This window comes from Suricata suricatta, chromosome 7, assembly GCF_006229205.1.
Source record: "Suricata suricatta isolate VVHF042 chromosome 7, meerkat_22Aug2017_6uvM2_HiC, whole genome shotgun sequence".
Taxonomy (NCBI): domain Eukaryota; kingdom Metazoa; phylum Chordata; class Mammalia; order Carnivora; family Herpestidae; genus Suricata; species Suricata suricatta.
The window spans coordinates 43,363,417-43,384,246 of NC_043706.1; the positions used below are offsets into that span (position 1 = coordinate 43,363,417).

The 20,830-nt window shown below is 44.4% G+C and overlaps 1 protein-coding gene across 6 annotated transcripts in view; it reads right to left on the reverse strand.

Moving 5' to 3' along the window:
* The window catches only part of ADGRF5 (adhesion G protein-coupled receptor F5), a 99,067-nt gene extending 82,044 nt beyond the window's left edge, over positions 1-17,023 (reverse strand). For all 6 annotated transcript variants that reach the window (XM_029945253.1, XM_029945255.1, XM_029945251.1 and 3 more), the window contains exon 1: positions 16,829-17,023. The gene's annotated coding sequence lies outside the window, so the exon portion shown is untranslated. The remainder of the gene's footprint in view (positions 1-16,828) is intronic.
* Positions 17,024-20,830: the final 3,807 nt, after the last annotated feature.

A 20,830-nucleotide genomic window follows, 5' to 3' on the forward strand; every position in this document is an offset into this window, starting at 1 on the left:
AACCAAGGAATAAAAATATAATTAGGAGCATATATTACTGAAATTCACCAGTGACAGTGGCCATTGTTTAAAACTTAGACCAACAAAAGACGTTTTAGGAAAAGTATTTCATCACTGATATTGTTTGAAATTGCTGGTATGTGGTGATAACCCTTTTAAAGGCTTTTTGTTGGTTTTATTAGCGATTTTAAATTCTCCACAGAGAGTGTGCCACCTTGCTGCCTATAACTGGGGATGGGGGGCGGCCTCTTACCATGTCCCATGCTCAGGGGCCACAATTCTAGAGAGTTTCCTGTAAGCGCATATCCAGAGGGTTGCCCGTTCTTTCTTCATTCACTAGCCTCATCTATTTGAAATTGAAGCCGTCCTTTTGGGGATACAGACCCAAAGGGGGTAGAGGAAGTCACAAGCAAATAGAAGTGGAGAAGAGGTGGAGAAGGAAGTCCATGTGAATCCCAGGGCTCACTAAGGCATTTCCCACCTTCTCCAAGGGAAGCTGACCTCGTTTTTCCCCCCTCCCACCTCCCAAGGCCTCCACCTGCTCCTCACTTCAGTTCCATCTGGAAACCTCTCCCTGACCAGAGGAAGGAAGAGCTGCACATTCCTTTCTCAGTACAGTTCTAAGCCCCTCAGACCACTAGGAAAAAAAAAAAGTGTGGTGTGTGGCTCTGACCAGGGGTCAAAGGGAAACCAGCTTCCACTTCACTTGACTTGAAGGAAGGAAGCAGGAAGCCCTGCTTGGGGACAGGGGTGAAGCTGTCCTCTGGAACCAGCTGCCCTATTACCTTCTGACCCCCTCTCTCTCACCAAGAACATGCACAGAAAGCAGAGTGTCTGCAGCACTTTCCACACCTCTCTCAAGATTAGAGACTACGTCTTGCTTAAGAAACAATCCTGGTTACTACTAACTGTTTACACCATGTCAGGCAGTGGGTAGGGCCACAAGTGAGCCTCACAATTCCGTGAGACTCAGTCTCTGAGCTGACTTGGAGAGGATGGAACCAGAACTGCCTCGTGTCCGAGGCCCTGTGTCCTGCCTTGGGTGGGGTTGGCTGGGAGTTGAACCCTCCCAGGACTCCAGCATCTGTGGACCCTGAGCACTACTCTCAGACCATCATGGTTTTGCTGCTGGATGGACAGCACTGGGGTCCGTCTATTGTTAGTCAAACCTAGTTGCTTGTAGAGCAAGATTAGAAGTGTATAAAGTAAACTTCTGGATAACTTATTAGTATAATATGTGTGGGATCAGATGCCGGGCATCCTTCTCATTCTTTTCTTCTAAGTCTGGTTGTTGTACCTGCCCCTCAAAATATCCCTTCCCACAAAAGCATTATGCAGAAAGATGGATTTAAATATGGTAATAGTGATAGTGTGTGGATTTGCATCATATACTCTATGTAATGGCTGAAATCCCCTTTTTTTATGTCTCTTCTTCTAAGTCATGTATCATTCACTAATTCATTCATTCATGCAGCAAATATTTTTGAAAACCAATGCTCTAGACACTAACCTAGACACTGGAGATAAGCAATCACTAAAACAGCTGTCCCTGAGGAGCACACATTCTAGTTGGAGAAGAGTGCAGGCAAGTCTCCAGGTCCCCCTCTGCCCTTCTCTGCCCTTCTCTGTGCCCAGGAGGCTGACCCCACATCCTGCAGTGCCTTGTCATCTTAGAGGGAGATGGCAGGAATGGGAGGGTGGGAAATCCCAGCTGGAGACTGCCAGATGGAAAGGGGAGCCAGCTATTTGCTCCCTCCTTTCCTTGCTGGGCTGCAGTTTTAGCAATAGGCTGTATTCCTCCACCCTCAGCCCAATTCTGGGGAGCTCCCTCTACCCCAGCCACAGATCTCACCAGGCTCTTGATACCCCAACATTAACTTTCTTGGCCCTTTGTGCCCTAGGGGAGGCAACCAAGGTCATCTTGATGCTGCTACTGCCTTGTTGGCTTAACTGCCTACACTTTCTTCAGTTAGCCTTTGACAGTGTCATTTCTTAACAAATAAGTTATATATCAGATGAGCAAAAACACTATGTAGAAACAGAGAGCAGAGCAAGGGCAATAAAGTATTGTGTGTGTGTGTGTGTGTGTGTGTGTGTGTTTATGCACATGCACATGTACATGAGCTTGTGTGTTGGTGGCGGTGGCATTGTGCCCTTCTTTCTTCCATGTATGACCCTTACCCCACCCTTACCTGGCCTCACAGGCTCAGATCTCTTGCTTTTGGGTTTCCTGCTGTGTCCTCAGTTTCCCTTATGTGTCTCAAATAGAGCAGTTCAGGCCAATCACAGCTTCTAATTCTGAGTGTGTATCCCAGTCTTCCCCAGCAAAGTGCCCTCCATCAGTTACTGTCTTAGTTCCAAAGTGATGTTAGGAGTTTTCAACAACCATAAATGTTTTATAGAACATGTAGTTTCTGAATAAACATGATTTATAGTTTACATGATTTAACATGATTTATAATTTTGTGTGTTTGGGAAGCATGTAATGTCTTTAACCATGGAAAGCCTACAGGTTAAGCTCCAGTGGTTTTTCAGCACATTCTTGCTGAAAAAATGACAGTACTCTGGGTGCCTTCTAGAGCATCATGCTCTCCTTTCCTGCTTTTCTGGTGGCCTCTGCTCACCCCCTACATACCATCCCATAAGCAGAAAATCAGAGCTGAGTCTGATGGCTTCTTTCCCTCTCACATTCTGTGAACCCTTTATGAACACAGTTGACTGGCAAATAATTTTTGTGTATTTCTGTAATTTTTTGTACTTTCAAACATCTAGGAAGAAGGCTAATGATAGTGAGCAACGTTTGGGGTTGCTGCCAAAGTAGATGAAGCCATGACAGGGGAGTTGTTTTTTGATGGAGTTCAGGACACACTGCCCTCCAAATATGGCATCTTGAGATATTGAATATTTTAAGCTGAAGGAATGTGAGAAAATGGCAGATCCAAGAAGATCCCCTTGATTTTCCTCAGCTCTTCTCCCCTGGAGTAGAGGAGATGACCTTTATGGAAGAGGTACCCCACCCCATACTCAAGATGGAAGGACACTGAGAAGACTGAGCAATTAGGCCTTGTTAAGTCTCCCCCATTAACTCTACTTGGCTCATACTCTGTCCTACCACATGTTTCCATGGCTTTTAATCCACCACCAAACCTGGTTCAAAGGCACTCAGTTCTGTTTCTTGAGGCCCTCATTTCTTTAGAATGGCTTCCATATCATCTAAAACTTATGTTAAACAATGTATGGGATTTATCCTGTTAACTTGTCTTTTTCAGTGTAATTTTCAGACTCAGCCAGGGACCCATTTTTCTCCCCTACATTCCCAAATCATGGATGAAACCTTGGAGCCTACCTGCTCTTCTCACCATAAGAGGAAGCATTTCAGTGGATGTAAATCAGTGCCTGAGACTAGATCCTGGTGATTCTCATGGGTAGAGTGCTTGATAAGCCCTTGGGGGTCCACTGACCAGGACTTCCAGGCCCTGCATGTGACCTTCTCCAGTGTCTCAGGGTAGAGTTTAGAATCTTTATTATTAGCAAGCTCTCTAGGTGGCCCTTGTATAAGATCAGCTCTGAAAACCTCTGTTCTAGAGACTACCACCTATGTTCAACCACAAAGTGCTCCACAGTAAACCCTCTCCTTTCCCCAAAACTCACCTTATTTTTCTCCATTTTTGAGATCACATCAAAGCAGAAGTCATTGTTCCCTCCTTTCATTAGTGAATCTTTCCTGCCAGTAGGGGTGGGAGTCTTGCTGTAACAGGGCAGTTGAGTGGTCAAGCTCTAGGTATCTGGACAGGGTCTTGGCAGGGATTGGAACTCAGGCAGCTTAAAGGCTTGGTGAAGACATCAGGTAATGGGAGGGGCACTGGTTGCCCCATGAACTTGTGGAGGCTCAGAGTAACTATGCAGACAACAACGTTGATATACTTGGGAGACTTCAGTGAAAATCCTTATGTGAAAATTAAATAAATGAGGGGAAAGAGCAAGCTAGTGCAAGTTTATTGTTTCTTGGGCTCAATGAAAGCCATTTTCTGCTTATTTCCTTTTTTTATAGTTACCATTAATTTCAATTGTGTTTAGCAACTTCCCTTTGAACTCATTGTTTCAAAACTCAAAAGTGATTTTCAGTGAATGTTGAATTTTGCTGTGAGGATATAGAATGCAGAATTCACTGGTAAACTAAGGGGCAAAATTGGGTAGTATCAATAAAATCTTAAAATAGGGTATTTAGCCTATTTCTTGCATTTGAAACTGAGATTGTCAATGGAATTGAAACTACTTTGGAAGGATGAAGATGTCTAGATGTTTCCAAATATTCAGAATAGTAATTGCATTTTAATATTCTAGCTAGAGGAATTTTGGCTACTCGATTGGTAATAAAACCTTCACAGAAACTCGGTTTTCTGTGATTTGTATTTATTTCTGCTCCTGGGAGCCTCACTTTGATTCATCTCTCATTTGTGTTAATAATTGTTAATTTGGTCTTACTATTTTTCACATCAATCTTTTTCTTCTAAATCTTTGGTGTAAAAATTTAGTTTGTGACCATGACATTAGAAAAGGTATCTCTTTTTTGTTGTTGTAAGTAAAGAGAAACATTAAACTTGCAGGATCCTTTCCTCTCCATCCACCCTTTCACCCCTCCCTTGTTTGGGGTGACTGATTTCCCATCCTCTTCCTGCCGTATCTTTCAAGGAGGAAATAACAATCTTTGGGATATATGTTGGCCTTAGCCGGCTGGCCATACTCAAAGACACCAGTCGCCTATTTTCACATTCACAGCCCATTCCATAGACTCAGATTCAAACTCCTTTCAAAGGTAGAGAAATGTGCTTAAAAGCTGAGGCTCTAAAGCCCTCCAAAGGGACAAACCCTTGAGTTAAGTGTTTGCTTGGGGCAACAAGTGACTTCCTGCTTTGCAAACGGAAGTTTCAAAGGGTTGATTGTTGAAATTCCAAGGAAACCTACAAGTCACCGTATTTTAACCACTTACAGATCAAAATGAGCCCGAATATTGGGACTATTTGGATTAAATTTGCTTCAGCTACAGAAATATTTAGACGTTAAAGAGCATTATAGCAAAGAAAGTAAGAGACTTAGTCATGCTTTTTGCAGGAATTTTCAAATTTTAATGCAGCTTAAGAATCACCCCAATAATTTTATCTAAGTTCTTGGCTATATGATCAGAGACTCTGCACAGCAGCAGTACGAAAATCACCCGGGAATGTGTTAGAAATGCCAATTCTTGAGACTACGCAGATCCTCAGACTCTAAAATTCTGGGAGATGAGCCCAGTGATCAGTGTTTAAACAAACTCTCCAGAGGTGATTTTGAGGCACACAGAAGTTTAATAACCACTGAGATACGCATGATTTTTTATCGTAGTGGTTCTCACTTTGAGAAAAATACTGATGGTTGGTTTGCAGGCCTAGGCCTGTTGTATCAAAAGCTCTGCATACATTTAGAGGAACACTGGAGGAAAGGTGAGCTGCTGGGTTAGTTCATGGAGAGGCTCTCCTCTATGTTGAGATAATTACCTTCAGCTAAAACGCTTAATCACTAGGGCTTCTACCTACATATCAAACGTCATCTCTCTCTGCTGCTTTGTTTTTGTTTTTGTTTTCCTCTTGCTTCTTGAACTCCGTCAGTGCCCTACAAGCATTGTGTTCTCCAGCTTCTGCCCAAAACTGCCTCCTTTCTCCATTTTCACTTGTCTAACCCCTGTTGTCCTTGAAGGCCGAAGTCAAGGTCATTCCCTGCAAGAAGTTGCCTCTGACTCCCTCTGGATGTGTGTACACCTTCGTCACAAAGCACTTCCCGAACTGCACGGTAATGGTCTATGGGTTCTTCTTGTGCTCTGTGACCCCCCTTTTCCTCACCCTCACCCTGAGGGCAGGACCTTGTCAGTGTCCTGTTGTGTGCTTGGGACATGGCCCAATGTTGGGCACAGAGTAGGCTGGTGCTCGATCAGTGTTTGTTAGGAATGAATCCTCCAGTGGGCACATGACTGGAGGTACTATGGGAGGTTCAGAGCATGGGCTCTGGCACCAGAATACTTAGGCTCAAGTCCCAACTCTACCACTTACTAGCTATGTAAGTTTAATCTCTCTGTTCCTCGGTTGTTGGCATTGATGACATTTTGTTGCTATTATTAATCACTGCTCTGGTAGAGAAGCAACTTCATCACAAGGTATGTGCCCAGTACCTTTTAAGAAATTGTTCATGCACAATGTCACTTAATCATTACCACAATTTGCAAATTACTTAGCTATTCCCATTTGAGAGACAGAGGCTTAGAAAATCAATTTGCCAAGCCTCCTTTAAAAACTATATAGATTGGAAGGGCACCTGGTTGGCTCTGTCAGTTAAATATCCACCTCTTGATTTCAGCTCAGGTCATGATCTCAGGTTTGGGTTCATGAGATCTAGCCCCACATGGGACTCTCTGTTGACAGCGTGGAGCCTGCTCGGGATTCTCCTTATCTCTTTCCCTCTGCTCCCTCCTATTCTCTCCCTCTCTTTCTCTCTCTCTCTCTCTCTCAAAATAAATAAACAAAAAATTTTTTTGAAAACTTATATAGATTGGAGGACAAACAAATTGAAAAATTTGAGGCAGAATCTGAACACCAATCCCAGCTTCTGTTGTAAAGTATAGTGTAGGAGAATCCTCCAAATTTGTGGCCAAGAGAAGGGTTACAACTTCGGCAAGAAAAATGTCCCTGCAAAGATGTGCCCAGATGGCAAAACTATTAACCTACACGGAGGAATGCAGGGAAGGGCCCCTTTGGTCACTAGCGCAAACACTTTTCTAAACACAAGCTGGCAGATACTTTCTAAATAGTGTTCCTTATGCACATTTCAATGTGGAAGCAATATGGGGGCTTGAAAACATCTTCAAACATGCTGCTTGAAAAGGATGGACTTTGCAGCACAGACCCCTTCCCTGCCCCCGTTCCCACTTCCCTGTACATATAGGTTTTGACCTTTTTAAAAAATTTTTGTTTTATGTTTTTATTTTATTTTGAGAGAGACAGAGCTCTAGCAGCGGAAGGGCAGAGAGAGAAGGACAGAATCCGAGGCAGGCTCCAGGCTCCTAGCTCTCAGCACAGAGCCTGATGTGGGGCTCAAACTCACAGAATGTGAGATCATGACCTGAGCCTAAGTTGGATGCTCAACCGACTGAGCCACCATATAGGTTTGGACTGAAGAGGTCCAGGTAGAGCCTGGCAATCTGCCAGGTCATTCTGCATTTTGACCAGTGCTTCAGTCCATTTGTGTGCGGGCAATGTCTGGAACGTACTTGGACAAAGCACGCTTTGTACCTCTAGTATTGTATATGTCATTTATAGTTCTCTTGTACTAATATTTTATATATATTATCACAAAAATCTCAAATAGAGATTTTAAAGAAATGAGATTTTTCAAAATAAATAGCAGTTCACATATTTTTTTCCTCCTAGCCCAAAGGAGGATGCAGAGTTGGTTGAGCCCCGGGCATTAGTCCTCCAAGTCCTCTCCTGCCCCACAGGCTCCTGGGAGACAGCAGGTCAGGTGGATTCTGCACTGACTCAGTGTTCAGGCTCATTCTCCTGTGGCCTCCACATTCTCCTTCAGACAACTTTGCAAATCAATCTCTGGCTTCAAATGATCTGCAGGTGCAGTTGATGTAACAGCAGCTTCATGGTAAGGGGGCGACCTTAACAAGACAGGAGTTTTGCTGCAACATGGCCACCCCACTTCAGGGACATGAAAATACAGTATCATTCATGATACATTTGGAAATTCTCCCTGAGGAGAAATTTAAATTCAGTGTGAAGTTCAACTCAACATTTAAACAGGGATTACAAACTTAAACCTGAAGTTTTAAGAATTGTGATTTACATTTTGAGAAACGGTGAAATATGATCAGTATCCTACGTGTACATAGCTTAACTTTAAAAAATTATATTAAAACTAGGAAGCCTGGTTGGCTCAGTTGTTTGAGCATCTGACTTCGGCTCAGGTCATGATCTCACAGTTCGTGGATTCAAGCCCCACATTGGGCTCTGTGCTGATAGTTCAGAACCCGGAGCCTGCTTTGGATTCTGTGTCTCCCTCTTTTTCTGTCCCTCCCCACTCGTGCTCTGTCTCTCTCTCTCTCAAAAATAAATAAACATTATAAAAGATATATTAAAACCAAAGCTTGCTAATACATTCATGGCAAAACGTAAAGTTGTTGTTCAAGTTCAGGGATCAGTTTACCAAAATGTCTGTCTGTGAAAGGACATTTTTCCCAATTCTTTATCAAACATTTATTGAAAACCACACCAGGGGCTAGGAATAAAAAGATGAATAAGACAGCATCCCTGCATTCTGGGAACACACGTATGTGAACAATTGCTATGGATACAAATACAGATGTGCTGTGAGAACAGCTGGAAGAGAGGCGAGTCCTTCGCATGGATGGAGAGACCTAAAAAGGAAGTAATCGGGTGGCATTTAAAATGGGATCTAGAGGGGCCACCTTGGTCACTCAGTTGAGCGTCCAACTCTTGATTTCAGCTCAGGTCAGGATTCCAGGGTTGTGGGATTGAGTCCTATGTCAGGCTCTGCACTGACATTGGTACCTGTTTAAGATTCTTTCCCTCTGCCCCTCTCCCCTGCTTGCATGTGTGCTCTCTCTCAAATGTGTAGCAGGGAGGTGGTATAGATGGAGGGGAGAAGGTGGTCCAGATCACAGCCATTGGTAAAGTGAGGGGAACAGCAGACAGAAAGACGCCAACAAAGAAAACTGGGAAAGCCCAGCGAGAGAAGCAGGAGTAAGGCTGTAGTGTCCCAGCAGGCAGGGACCAGACTGAGGGGGGCAGTAGTCAACAGCAAGTGCTGTGAGCAACAAAGATGGGTTCGGGGACATTGAGGTCAAAGAGAATCCTGGCAAGAGCATTCCCCAAGGTGCATGGGGGAGGGCACATGGGAAGACAGAACAGAGCAGGTTTCAAGGTGAGTGGTTGGTGATGACTTGAAGACAGGCACATCCAAAATTCTTCAAAAATTTATTTGGGAAGAGAAGTAGAAGATGAAGTAGCAGTGTGGGGTGGGGAAGATCTGCTGTTCCTATAGTTTTGAATTACGAAGGAGCTGAGTAGGGGCACCTGCATGGCTTAGTTGGTTAAGCATCCGACTTTGGTTCAGGTCATGACCTTGTGGTTCGTGAGTTTGAGCCCCACTTTGGGCTCTGTGCTGACAGCTCAGAGCCTAGAGCCTGTTCAGATTCTGTCTCCCTCTTTTTCTGCCGCTCCCTCTCTCACACGCTGACTCTCTCAGAAACAAATAAACATTTAAAAAAAAATTTTTTAAGAAGGACCTGAAGTAGAATTCAGTGATAATGGCAAAGAGCCAGTCACAGAGGAGAGTAGCAAGGCCACTTGGGGTGCGGGGGAGGGAGAGGAGACCTGACCTCTGGATACAGGGAAAGGTCATCTCTTCTCTTGAGAGAGGAAAGGAAAAGGAAGAGATGAGTGTTGAAAAAGATCCTTTCATGGAATTGGTGGTGAGAAAGCAAGGGACTTACTTCCTTTGGGAAGGCAGAGCTGTCTCCTGGGAGGGATGTGTGTATGCATGTAGGAACCCGTATATGTCTACGTGCACTCGCACACTTGGCTTGGAGATTTGTGGACAGTGGAGTCACCATGAAAATAGTGATAATTAGAGTCTCCAGCTGTGCGATGGTTCATATATCCCTTTTGATTGTCCTAGACTTAGGCTATACAGTTATTTGGATTCTTTGCATTCTCACTTATAACATATGAGTGTGTGTGTGTGTGTGTGTGTGTGTGTGTGTGTGTGTTTAACTGTCATATACTCTTAAAGTTTCTTGCAGGCAGAACTCCTGCTTTCCCTGGGCACCCGGTAGCGTTTAGGTACGTAGCAGATGCTCAATAAATAACTTAGTTGATTGGATGATCTCCAACTCATGGTGCTCCTTCATTAGCCGATAAGCAGACTCTAAAGGAAAACAGCGGCTATCATGTTAGGCGGGTCCTGCCCTGAGGACAGGGAACTGAAGTCAGGTCGGCATTTTTTTGTATAGCATATATGGTAAAGAAAATAGACTTTTCACCTGGTCTAGACAACGATGGGGTGCTTGATATGGTACTGAAAGAATCCTTTTTAAATGAGATGTTTTGTGCTTTATTGCCCATTTCCTCTTCACCCACACATACACACACTGACACACATGCACACATACATGCAACCCTGCAGGGGCACATACACAACCCAAGTCTGAAAACTTTCTTTTTCTTAGAAGGCTGGAAACGTGACTCTTCTGTGATGTGGGGACATGGGAATAGTAGACAGGAGAAAGGGTTAAGTAAGGATCTCTAGTAATGCTTCCACTTGTTCTCTGAGGACTAACAAAGAGAGGAAGCACAGCCTTTGTAGAAGGAAATTCCCAGGCCCCACTTCGGACATTCGCAACCTGCCCTGTGAACCCCTGAGGGGTGTCTGATAATAAACACTCGCAAACAAAACAATCCATAAAGGCATTTTTAACAACATTCTTGCATTTTCACCAAAGGGTTAGAACACCTTTTCTTGCATCTGTGGACCTGGAGGGGGCCTGGACATCCACCTACTAGCTGAGTCCAAGGATCCCAGCCCAGGACTGCTATTTGTACGTGCGGGTCTCCTAGCCCTTTGGACCTGATTGTGAAGGAGCCTTGTCCCCATCCAGGGCTGTTAGAATGCAGGCCGCAGCCCCCACACGGAGTGGATGTGGACTGCCCTGTGCAGACCTGAGACCCACCCCTGCCTCTTCCCTAGTGACCCCCAGACACTTTGAGTGTGGCAACATTGAGTACTAACACAGTGACCCTCCCCAGCTGTAGGGACAGCTTGACAAAGACATGAACACTCTACTAGCAAAGTGTGCCAATTAAGTAAGAAGCCTAGTGGCTTCTTTTACTGTAGTAGCAACAAAGATAATAAAAGATAACATGAACAAACAAATAAAAAGTAAAAAGCAACCCCCAAAACAACAATGAAAAGCCCTCAAGACTTGATGGTAAATATTTTTAGTCATTTCTTGTAAGGAGCTCAAAGCATATTAGGCCCCAATGCAAAACCCTAAGCCAAGTTCTACTTTAAGTTGGTTTATTTGTACTATTATACCTTATTCCTTCCTAAACTGATAGGACGTGAGGTTTGTCACATCCATTTTGTAGACAAATAAATCAAAGAACAGAAACTGGCCTAAGATAACAGCAAAGATCCCGGTGATTCAGATAGATTTCTGATACCTGCTCTGTGTGTGTGTGTGTGTGTGTGTGTGTGTGTGTGTGTGTGTGGCTGTATGTATGTGCATGGATGCTTTTTTTTTTTTTTACTACAAAATGCTTGACAACCCCTTTATTAATTGCAGTCAAATGCAGGATCTTTGAACGACATCCCGTTTCTGGGCTAGACCAGAATCTGCTTCACAGCATGGGTAAGGATTAGATCCTCTGCTGCCAATAGAAAGCTGAGCCTTTATTTCTGAAATGCCATCACTGGTCTCTGGGATATTTTTAGATGAAATAATCATACATGTGTATTCATTTGCATCTGCCCAGAGCTGGCAGGCGACCTCCATGTTGACCCCGGCACTCAGGACCATGTAGACTGAGGGAATGACAGATCCCAGATCTCTCTCTGGGCGGGGCTACCATGAGCCTTCCACTCAGGCCTCCTGCCCTTTGTACTGTAACAATGCACGGAAACACAGCCTTGTTAGAGGAAATTCCCAGGGCCATAGCTTGGACATTAGACAGTTGCTTTGCTATGCTGGCCAGGCTGATGTGCATCTAAAAATAAACACACTGGTCTGCATGGGTTTCTATGATTTTGCCATGCACAGTTGATTATATTTCAAAGAATTTTATTTGTAACCTGGGTTTAAAGAAAGCAAGCCTTCAGGTAAACCTGGAGAATAAAATATATCATGGTGTTATTTTGATTTGACAGAATGTTAGCATTTGCTGACACCCATTTCTGCTGGAAGGACTAGTGTCCTTTTGTTCCGGGACTCCACAATAAGACTGGTAAAGCATGGCATACCGAGCTGCTGCATAAGTGACTGCAGAAGACGTGAGGGTTCAAAACCACATGTCAGCCTGCTCTTCTGAGTCCAGGGGGGATAAAGTATTAGCCAAGAAACCTAGGGCTGCCCCGCAGTAGATGGTGCAAATGCTTAGGACCCACCTACACTAAATTCTTCCTGCCCTAAGTCTCTAGGTTCTTAACTGGCAGAGAGGCTGTTATTGGCTGGGGCCCATTTAGCAGACAAAGGAAAGGCAGGTGGGAACACTGGCTAAAGACCTCAACTTAGAGCAGGCAGACAGCTCCAGCCAGTTCTCCTCTGTCCCTAAGAGTCAAGTATTCTGCTTGTGTCCCTGCAATTTAGAGAACGGTACATGCACTTAGTTTGCACTTCAAAAAATTAGATTTCTGAATAGCTAAGAATACATATTCGTAGAGTAGTGCTTCTATTTTATAGATAAAGAAGAGATCAGAGACAAAGCTTTGGGTCTTGCTGTTACTTGCCTAACCCTAGTTTAGCAGGAAAAGTACCAGAATGTGGCAATTTTCCATCAAATAAGAATGTGTTTGCAGCACAAGAAGTAACCCACAATCTAGTTACAGAGTAACCCAAGAAGAGTGGTTTGGGGTGAACTTTCCCCCCCTCATTGTACTTATTGCTTTTTTTGCTTTTTCCTGGACGTCCACTGTAGCTCTATTATTGTGGCAAAGACCCTATTTAGAAATGATTGCTGCAGATGTGTCAAGCTAGCTGGTCAAAATAATTCTCCAGCCTGATGATTTTTTTTGCAACCCTCCTTTGGTCATTTGGGCTGGGGCCTTGACGTCACAAGACTCCTGGTAGCTTTGAGCAGGAAGGACCGAGAGGTCATCACCCGGACTCCACCCAGTGCGGGCATCCCTTTGGGAACACCCCGGCCATGGGCTTCCAGGGTGCTGGCACAGTGCCTGGGACAGGGCGTTCACCACGCCACCAGGCAGCTCACCCTGTCTCAGGCAGTCCTGATGGTGGATAAGCCCTTCCACACATTGAAGTAAAACTTGTGACCCTACAAATTCCACTCATCAATCTTCCTGCTGACTTTTTTCTCCACATAGAGCAGTCTTTAAATATCTGAAGTCAACCTTCACGTGTTGTAAGAGCAACTTTATACTTTGAATATCTCCTGGTTCCTTCAACCAATCTGCAAATGACAATTTTCTCATTTTCACCATCTTGGTCAGCTTCCTCTTTCAAGATCTGATGGATTTCTTCGGGCAACACATTAGGTACTTAAGCTGGTTAATCTCTAGAACCTTCTGTGGTAAAGATGATCTGCAATTCCAGAAACAAAACTCAGACCTGACAAGATACAGCTACTTATTTTAAAAAATGGCAGAAGGGGGATTCAAAACCATGTCTGCCTCCTTCTAGCCCATCACATGCCTCTGATTAAACAAGAAATACTGACCAGGTACAGCCAAGGGCGATCTGAAGTATGTTGTGAGATTGCTGAAAAGTCATTAGAAATCTTGTATGATGTCCCTCTTGTTGCTAGCACATGTGCTTACTAATAAAGAGTATTGTTCACATGAAAGGTTAGGAAATGACAAGCAGAAAACACTGGCTCCTGAAAGGCAACTGTAGACAAGGTGTGTGTGCAGGAAATATGGAGGCAAAGAGATGCATGAGGAATAGGAAGCAAGAAAGAATCCAGAAAGGCTGGGAAGCATTTCTTTTGGAAGCTCCAGGTGATGATGGAACAAGACAAGAAGGCTTGAAGAGGGAGAGTCATTCCCTGAGATTACTTAAGCAGTTTGCTTCAGACTGAGCTGGTGGTTGTGTCTGGAACACAAAGAGAAGGTATTTGCTTCCTCCCAGCCGTCCACACATCCCATGGAAATGCAAAGTATGGGAACAAAGGACACTATGTCCTGCACAACATTTGATTCTAGAGGAAATATGGTTAGGACATAAATCTTTAGGTGGAAAAAGAAAAACAGAATCCTTGTAGCTGTGCCACAGAGGGGGTCCGGAATTGGCTATATGTCTTTAAGCTTTTAGATTTTTTTCCTGCACTACTTGGCAGATCTGTATTCTTCCCTTCTTCTGTCTGCTTTCCAAAAAGAGAGATTGCCTGACGATGACACAGTCTCCTTCCTTAGCTGCCCTACTTCAACCAGCTCTAGACCCAGCAACTAATGCCAAATGGGTTTCTTTAAGCTGCAGGGCACTGCTCCCTAGGAACCATTGTCACACTGTGCCTGATGGCTGAGCACATGGCATAGTACTGCAATGACTCCCTTAAGAGCTCTTCTTTGCCATCTTGACTCAGAGAACTACAGGGCATCATCCTTCAAATAATCATGCAGCCTGAGAGAAGGGGAGTGCAGAGGCTCCCTGGAGTCTCTCATGAAGACAGGAGCTTCTCCTTAGAGCTCTGTGTCTTGCTCACCATTGAGAAAATCAAGGTTCAGAGAATGGATGTGGCCCCACCCTAGTATATATGGTAAGTGAGTTACAGGTGCAGGACTAAATCAGGACTAACTAAAGCACAGCCCACCTTTCTTTCTGCTAAATCATACTGCCTTCTAGTGCCCAATGCCTTTACCTGGATATGCCAGTTTTTATTACAGATCAGACTTCCAGTTTTCCTCAATGCTTTTCAGGGAGAAGTGGGATAGAGAATAATAAAGAACATGTCCTTTGTACAGGGAGCTGCATGGCAGCAGTATTTGCATCTGTGTCGTTTGTCATTGTATCCTTGCCACATAGTGCAGTATCTGGTAGGTGGAAGGTGCTCAGTACATAGTTGCTGAGAAATGAGTAAGTCTCTGACCTGAAGTGGTAGAGAAGGAGGGACACAGGTAGAGAAACACCTAATGGGAGAGGCTACCCACAGAGACATAAAGAAATAGATTCTGAAAGGTATGGCACATAGTAGGTACTCAAAATACTGGACAAAAAAATAATTTCAGCAAAATCTTGTAAAAGATAGCATGGGAAAATGTTGTGGGAATTGACAATCTCCCTGGAAAACTGCAAACTGTAGACCACAGGCTGGTCATAAATTTGGGTTCTTCAGACAATATATCCATTCATTTGTTCATGAATTCACTAAACAATGATTGAGCACATGCTATACACACGGAATTTGTTTGAAGGGCTGTAGCTTCCGAAATAAAAAACCAATAACCCCTGATGGATGAAAATAAGCATAGCAACCATAATTTAATGTGCCAAGGACTGTGACAGCAGCATTTCACCAAGTGCCATAAAGACATAGACTTGAGAGACACATGGTCTGAGGTGGACTGGATGAGGGGAGGAAGGGGTAGCTAATCAGGCTGCAGTGGTAGTTGGGCAGAGCAGATGAATGGCAGCCTCCTGGGCACACAGCACACAGAAATGTAGGTAAGCTTTAGAGCTCTCACATACTGGGGAAACAGAAGGTGTTCAGTACAGCCAGAAAGACAAGTGGTAAGAGAAAAGCTGGATGGGATGAAAAGGAGAAAACTTTGAAGGTTTCGTGCACCTTCCTTAAGTTGGGGCTTCTCAAACTTTAATGTGCATATGAATCACCAGGGACCTGGTTACAATACAGATTCACTAAGTCTGAGGAGGGAATGGAGAATTTGCATTTCTAACATACTCCCAAGTGATGTGTGATGCAGCTGGTCCCAAAGTGGACTACCCTTTAGGTAGTAAGGAGATAAGCAATAGGGGCAAAGGAAATATTTCACTGAGGAGAGTGACATTATTAGAAATGCGTTTCCCGAAGACCTCTGTAGCAGTATATGCAGGATGGAATGGAGAGAGACTATGCTGAGGTAGAATTCACAAGTGGCAAGAAATCATGAGCATCTGAACTAAAGCTTCGGAAGAATCATCAGTGTTCAATAAATGGGTATAAATTGGCTGATATTCTGTGAAGTCACCATAAAATATTTCTCCCAGAGGAAGGGCTGGTTGTGATGATAAAAATGAAACACTAAAAACATAAAAGGCAAAAACAAAAATCCAGAGAAATATATAGTGTTAGTTGAATAAAACTTGACCCCTTTCCAGGTCTCAGTTCACACATCATCTTGGATTCCCAATAGTGACCAACAAAAGCAACCAGCTAAGGGTTGCAGGCAATGGTCACAATGGAGTAAGTAAAATCAGCCTCTCAGCCATCACTTGATAGACACTGTCACTGCTTTCATCTAATTTCAGGAAACCACAGAGACAGCCATTGTTTCATAGCAAAATCTGGAGAATACCACGGAAGTCCACCAGATCCTAAACAAAATGCTTATTCATTTAATTATAACTTATAGATACTCTAAAGTAGACACATCTATTTCTCTTTGTCAGAAAATCCTCTGTGAACTCAGATTGATTTTTAACACTCCCCTCAAAAAAAACCCCCAAACTCTGAAAGTGAAAAATAAAAACAACAAAAACATGGTAGAAGTCTATGATTTAAAAAGAAAAGGCAGATGGTAAACTTGTCCCTTATGCAGAAGCCAAAACAATGCAACTTCTAAGGATATTTGTCCTCCAGAGAAAATAAGAATCAGGTTCATGTTTTCTGTACCATGCTAGTTGGCATTCTTTATCCAAAGATGTTCAAATTAAAAAAAAAACAAAAACAAATGTCATCTCTCCACTCACAAATTTTTCTCACGGTCCAGTAATCAGTAAATCTCAACAAGACACACATGTTGAAAACACATCTTAGGATATACACATCTACTCCAGAAGAGTTTGATTCACATCAAAACAGAACAAAAGAATTCAGGGACCTACCTTTCTCTTCTGTGTGGCTTGAAGTCTCCTGAAATTTGACCCTGTACTGGAGATCTTCCCAGGAACCTCTTAGGTGAGGTGTAACTCAAGGGGCTCCCCGTCAGTCACACACCCAGAGGAGGGTGGGGTTTCACAAGACCAGACTTCAGATCCTCAGGGCTCAACAGACCTTAGGGAGCAGAGGTGAACTGCCTTCTGTCCTTCTGCTGCAGGAAAAAGCTGGAAGACTCAGTGTGGCTGGAGGTGGGGGCGGAGGCTGGGGGAGGGGAAGTAATATGGGAACCATAATAAATAAGAGATCCTCTCCACATGATTTCCTGTATTTGGTGCCTGTTGCCTTTCTCCAGGCTCCCTAGAGGAAATAAGAAATTTAAACTTGTCCTTTGGCCACTGGGAAGAGAATAAACATGCTAAGACCCATGAAAAGTGCGAATGAGCAGAGCAGCAGGCAGGGAGCTGAGGGGCCAGCTAGCTTTTTTACCTTTTACCAAGTGCTTTCTTCCTGAAGTTTCTCCAAGTGTTTAACTCTGAAAAAATCAAGAATGCCCTCATCGTCTCCCTTTGAGCTGAAGCATTTTCTGGCCACAGTCCAAATGTTGTGTTACAGAGCCACTGGAGGAAGGCAGTTCAGAGCAGGCCTGGAAGAGCCTGTTCGCCAGCATAGGGAAAGCCTCTCTCCTTTCTGTCTTTGGAAATGCTGGTGACATTCTGTGCCTAATCTTGGAACAAAGTCACAGGCCTTAGGGCTTAAGGAATTATCTGAAGGCCACCATCCACAGATTGCTGGAAGCAGAATATCCTATATCACTTGGGCTCAGTGCAAAAATAAAAATGGCAGACCATTTATCCAAAATTTAAGGGTTTCTAGATGGTGGGACACCTGGGTGGCTCAGTTGGTTAAGCATCAGACTCTAGACTTTAGCTCAGGTCATGATCTCACTGTTGGTGAGTTCGTTCACTGACAGGGCAGAGGCTGCTTGGGATTCTCTCTCTCTCCCTCTCTCTTTGCCCCTCCCCTGCATGTGCCCCTCCCCCAAAATAAATAAACTTAAAAAAAAAGGATTTCAAGATGGCGACAGAAGAATATGAATAACATGAAGCCAACTATAAGGTCCTTTTCAAAATGGGCTCTATGCTACTGTACAGTTACACACCCATGAAGCCAGTCCTGGTTGTAGGAAGAAGGTTGGAACTATGGGTGTGTTAGTTTTAACCAGCTGAGTTATCAAGAGGCCTGGACTGTAGACATTTTGTCCTGAGGGGTGACAGTCAGCCCTCGAATGCAGGGCACCCAGAGGCTAGTGCGGGGGGTGATGGAAAATGCTGGGTTGGGGGTGTGAGCAGGCACAGACCACAAATGCATCACTGAGCTAAAATCACACCAGTGGTCTTCTTGTAGACCTTTGGCTCCCCTCCAATCTGTTCTCCATCCCGTAGTCAGAGCAATTTCCCTCAAATGCAATCTTCATGATAGGATTCACATGCTTAAAATCTCTCTGTAGCCTAGGAACTAAGGCCAAACACTTCTACCTGTCTTCCAGCCCTTTCCCTGCTGGGCACTGGACACCTCTCTGAATTCACGTCAGAGCCGCCACTACACTCGTCCCCTTTTCGGTCCCTTCTGCCCCACCTTTCCCCATGGCTGGGAAACCTATGAAGAATGTCCTTCCCTGACCCCAACTCTTCAAATCTCATGTCTTCCAGATAACATTTTTCTGATTCCTGGGCCCCTTTGATTTTCTCCCTCTGCAAACCAGGCTTCTCTCAGAATGCTGGGGACCCATCACTGTCCCCACCCCACCCCCAACACACGCCGCTGCAGCTGAGCTAGAAACTGCAAAGTCGTGGACTGTGTCTGTTTATCCTGGACCCAGCACCCAGGAAGATGGGATGTGTGTACCATTAGTATGAGCAAGAGCATTATATGTTACAGTTGTTTGCTTTGAGCAAAGGGAAAAACACAGGACTCAGAGGAAAACATAAGATTGTTGTTAAGGTTTTATTTACAGTTTAAACTCTTGCAGAATGGAGCAATTTCAGATGTGCTGTTGTTCAACATTTATTGAGATGCCCCTATGTCATGTGCTGTCCATCCCCATTCTCACAGGTGCTATATTTTGGGTAGGAAATGACCTCTGTTGAAAAACTGAAGCTTTGGACAGGCCAGCCAGGAGGATCAAAGTTGGTAAGGGTGAAGGAAAATGGGAAGATGCTGGATGGAGGTGAGGAAAGAGGTAGCGAAGACCACACGGGTGGGAAAATGGAGAGGAAAGGGGAAAGGAGGGGAATGTGGGAGGAAGAGAGAGGGAGGCAGGGAAAGACAGATGAGGTGGCCAGAAACACAAGGAGCCAGAAAAGGCTAGAAAATAGAGGGGTGAAAGGGACGACAGGAAAATGACTGGCCGGGCCAGCATTTCATCCAGAAGCAGAGAATCCAAGGCAGGCTCCATGGTCCCTTCCTGATGCCCAGGCCTTTCTTAGCTCCCTAATAAATCAAACCATGTTTCCCTTTGTTTTTCTTTTATAGTTTATTGTCAAGTTGGTTTCCATATGACACCCAGTGCTTCAAACCATGTTTTCTAAACTTCAAAAAATATACAGCTAAGCCTCACCTCCCTTTTCTGAGACCCAACCTCCCATCCACAGAGATGGACCCCTCCAGCCATGATGTGCCCGTGACCCTGTCCCACCCCCTCACATAACCCCTCTCCTGGCCACACAGATTGGAGCATGGTGGACACTGACCCCACGGAGGTAATCATACTGCCTCCTATAAGAGTCTGAACTTAGGGTGGAGTCTGGGTGTCTCAGCTGGTTAAGCCTCCAACTTAGAGCCAGGTCACTGTCTCATGGTTCGAAGGTTCTAGCCCCACGTCAGGCTCTATGCTGACAGCTCAGGGCCTAGAGCCTGCTTCAGATTCTGTGTCTCCCTCTCTCTACCCCTCCTCCATTCATACTCTGTCTCTCTCTTTCAAGAATAAATGAAACATTAAAAAACATTTAAAAACAATCTGAACTTAGGTCAAACAGGCACCAGGCACTCTTTTTTGGTCACTTGAAATAAGGAAGTGAAATTCACGTGAACTTAGCACAGGATTTTTGCTCCACAGCCCCCACATCTTCATGGATCTGGGATAACTGAGGGGAGAAGAGAACAAGAGCAAGAGGGAGAGAGTGGAGAGAGACAGAGAGTGAGGGGAGCTCACCCATGAGGGGACGTGGAGTCCCTGAAGGGGAGGGACAGGCATGGGGCCCAAATTGCATTCCGGAAGCCAGGGTTCCGTGAGGTCCTCCATCCTCTTATGGCCCAAATAAAATATGAGTTTTTGGCTGCTGGTGTGTTATAAGGACACACTGAAAAAAAAAACAAAACTCACGTATCTAAACACCAAAAGGCCCACAGAAGAGCCATAGCTCCTGACTGAAGATCTTCTTGAGGAGTAGGGGAAATGAAGACTGTGCCTAATAGTACCAGCAACATTTCTAAAAACATTAAAAAATTTTTTTCATTTATTCTTAAGAGAGAGAGAGAGAGAGACAGAGGCAGAGTGTAAGTAGAGAGGGGCAGAGTGAGAGAGGGACATAGAATCAGAAGCAGGTTTCAGGCACAGAGCCCGACACGGGGTTGGCGCTCACAAGCCGTGAGATCACAACCTGAACAGAAGTCAGACACTTAACCAGCTGAGCCACCCAGGCGCCCCTCTAAAAACATTTTTAACAATTTCTCTTCTGAGTCCCGCACATCAAGGTTGCCACTCAGACCTCTCCACCCCACCCTCCTTCTCCATCTACCAGTGCTTCCAGAAGACATGTTGTGAAACGCCATGCCCTCTTTCTTGTGAAAGCCTGCAGCTGTCTCTCTTGTCACCACCAAACACTCATGTGCAAAATGGTGACTCATCCATGGTCCCATGCACAGTGAGTGACTGTCGTTTATAGGACCTGCTCATGGGCAAGACACAGGTAAGGCACATTTACCATCTAATAAGACTTGTAACTTAA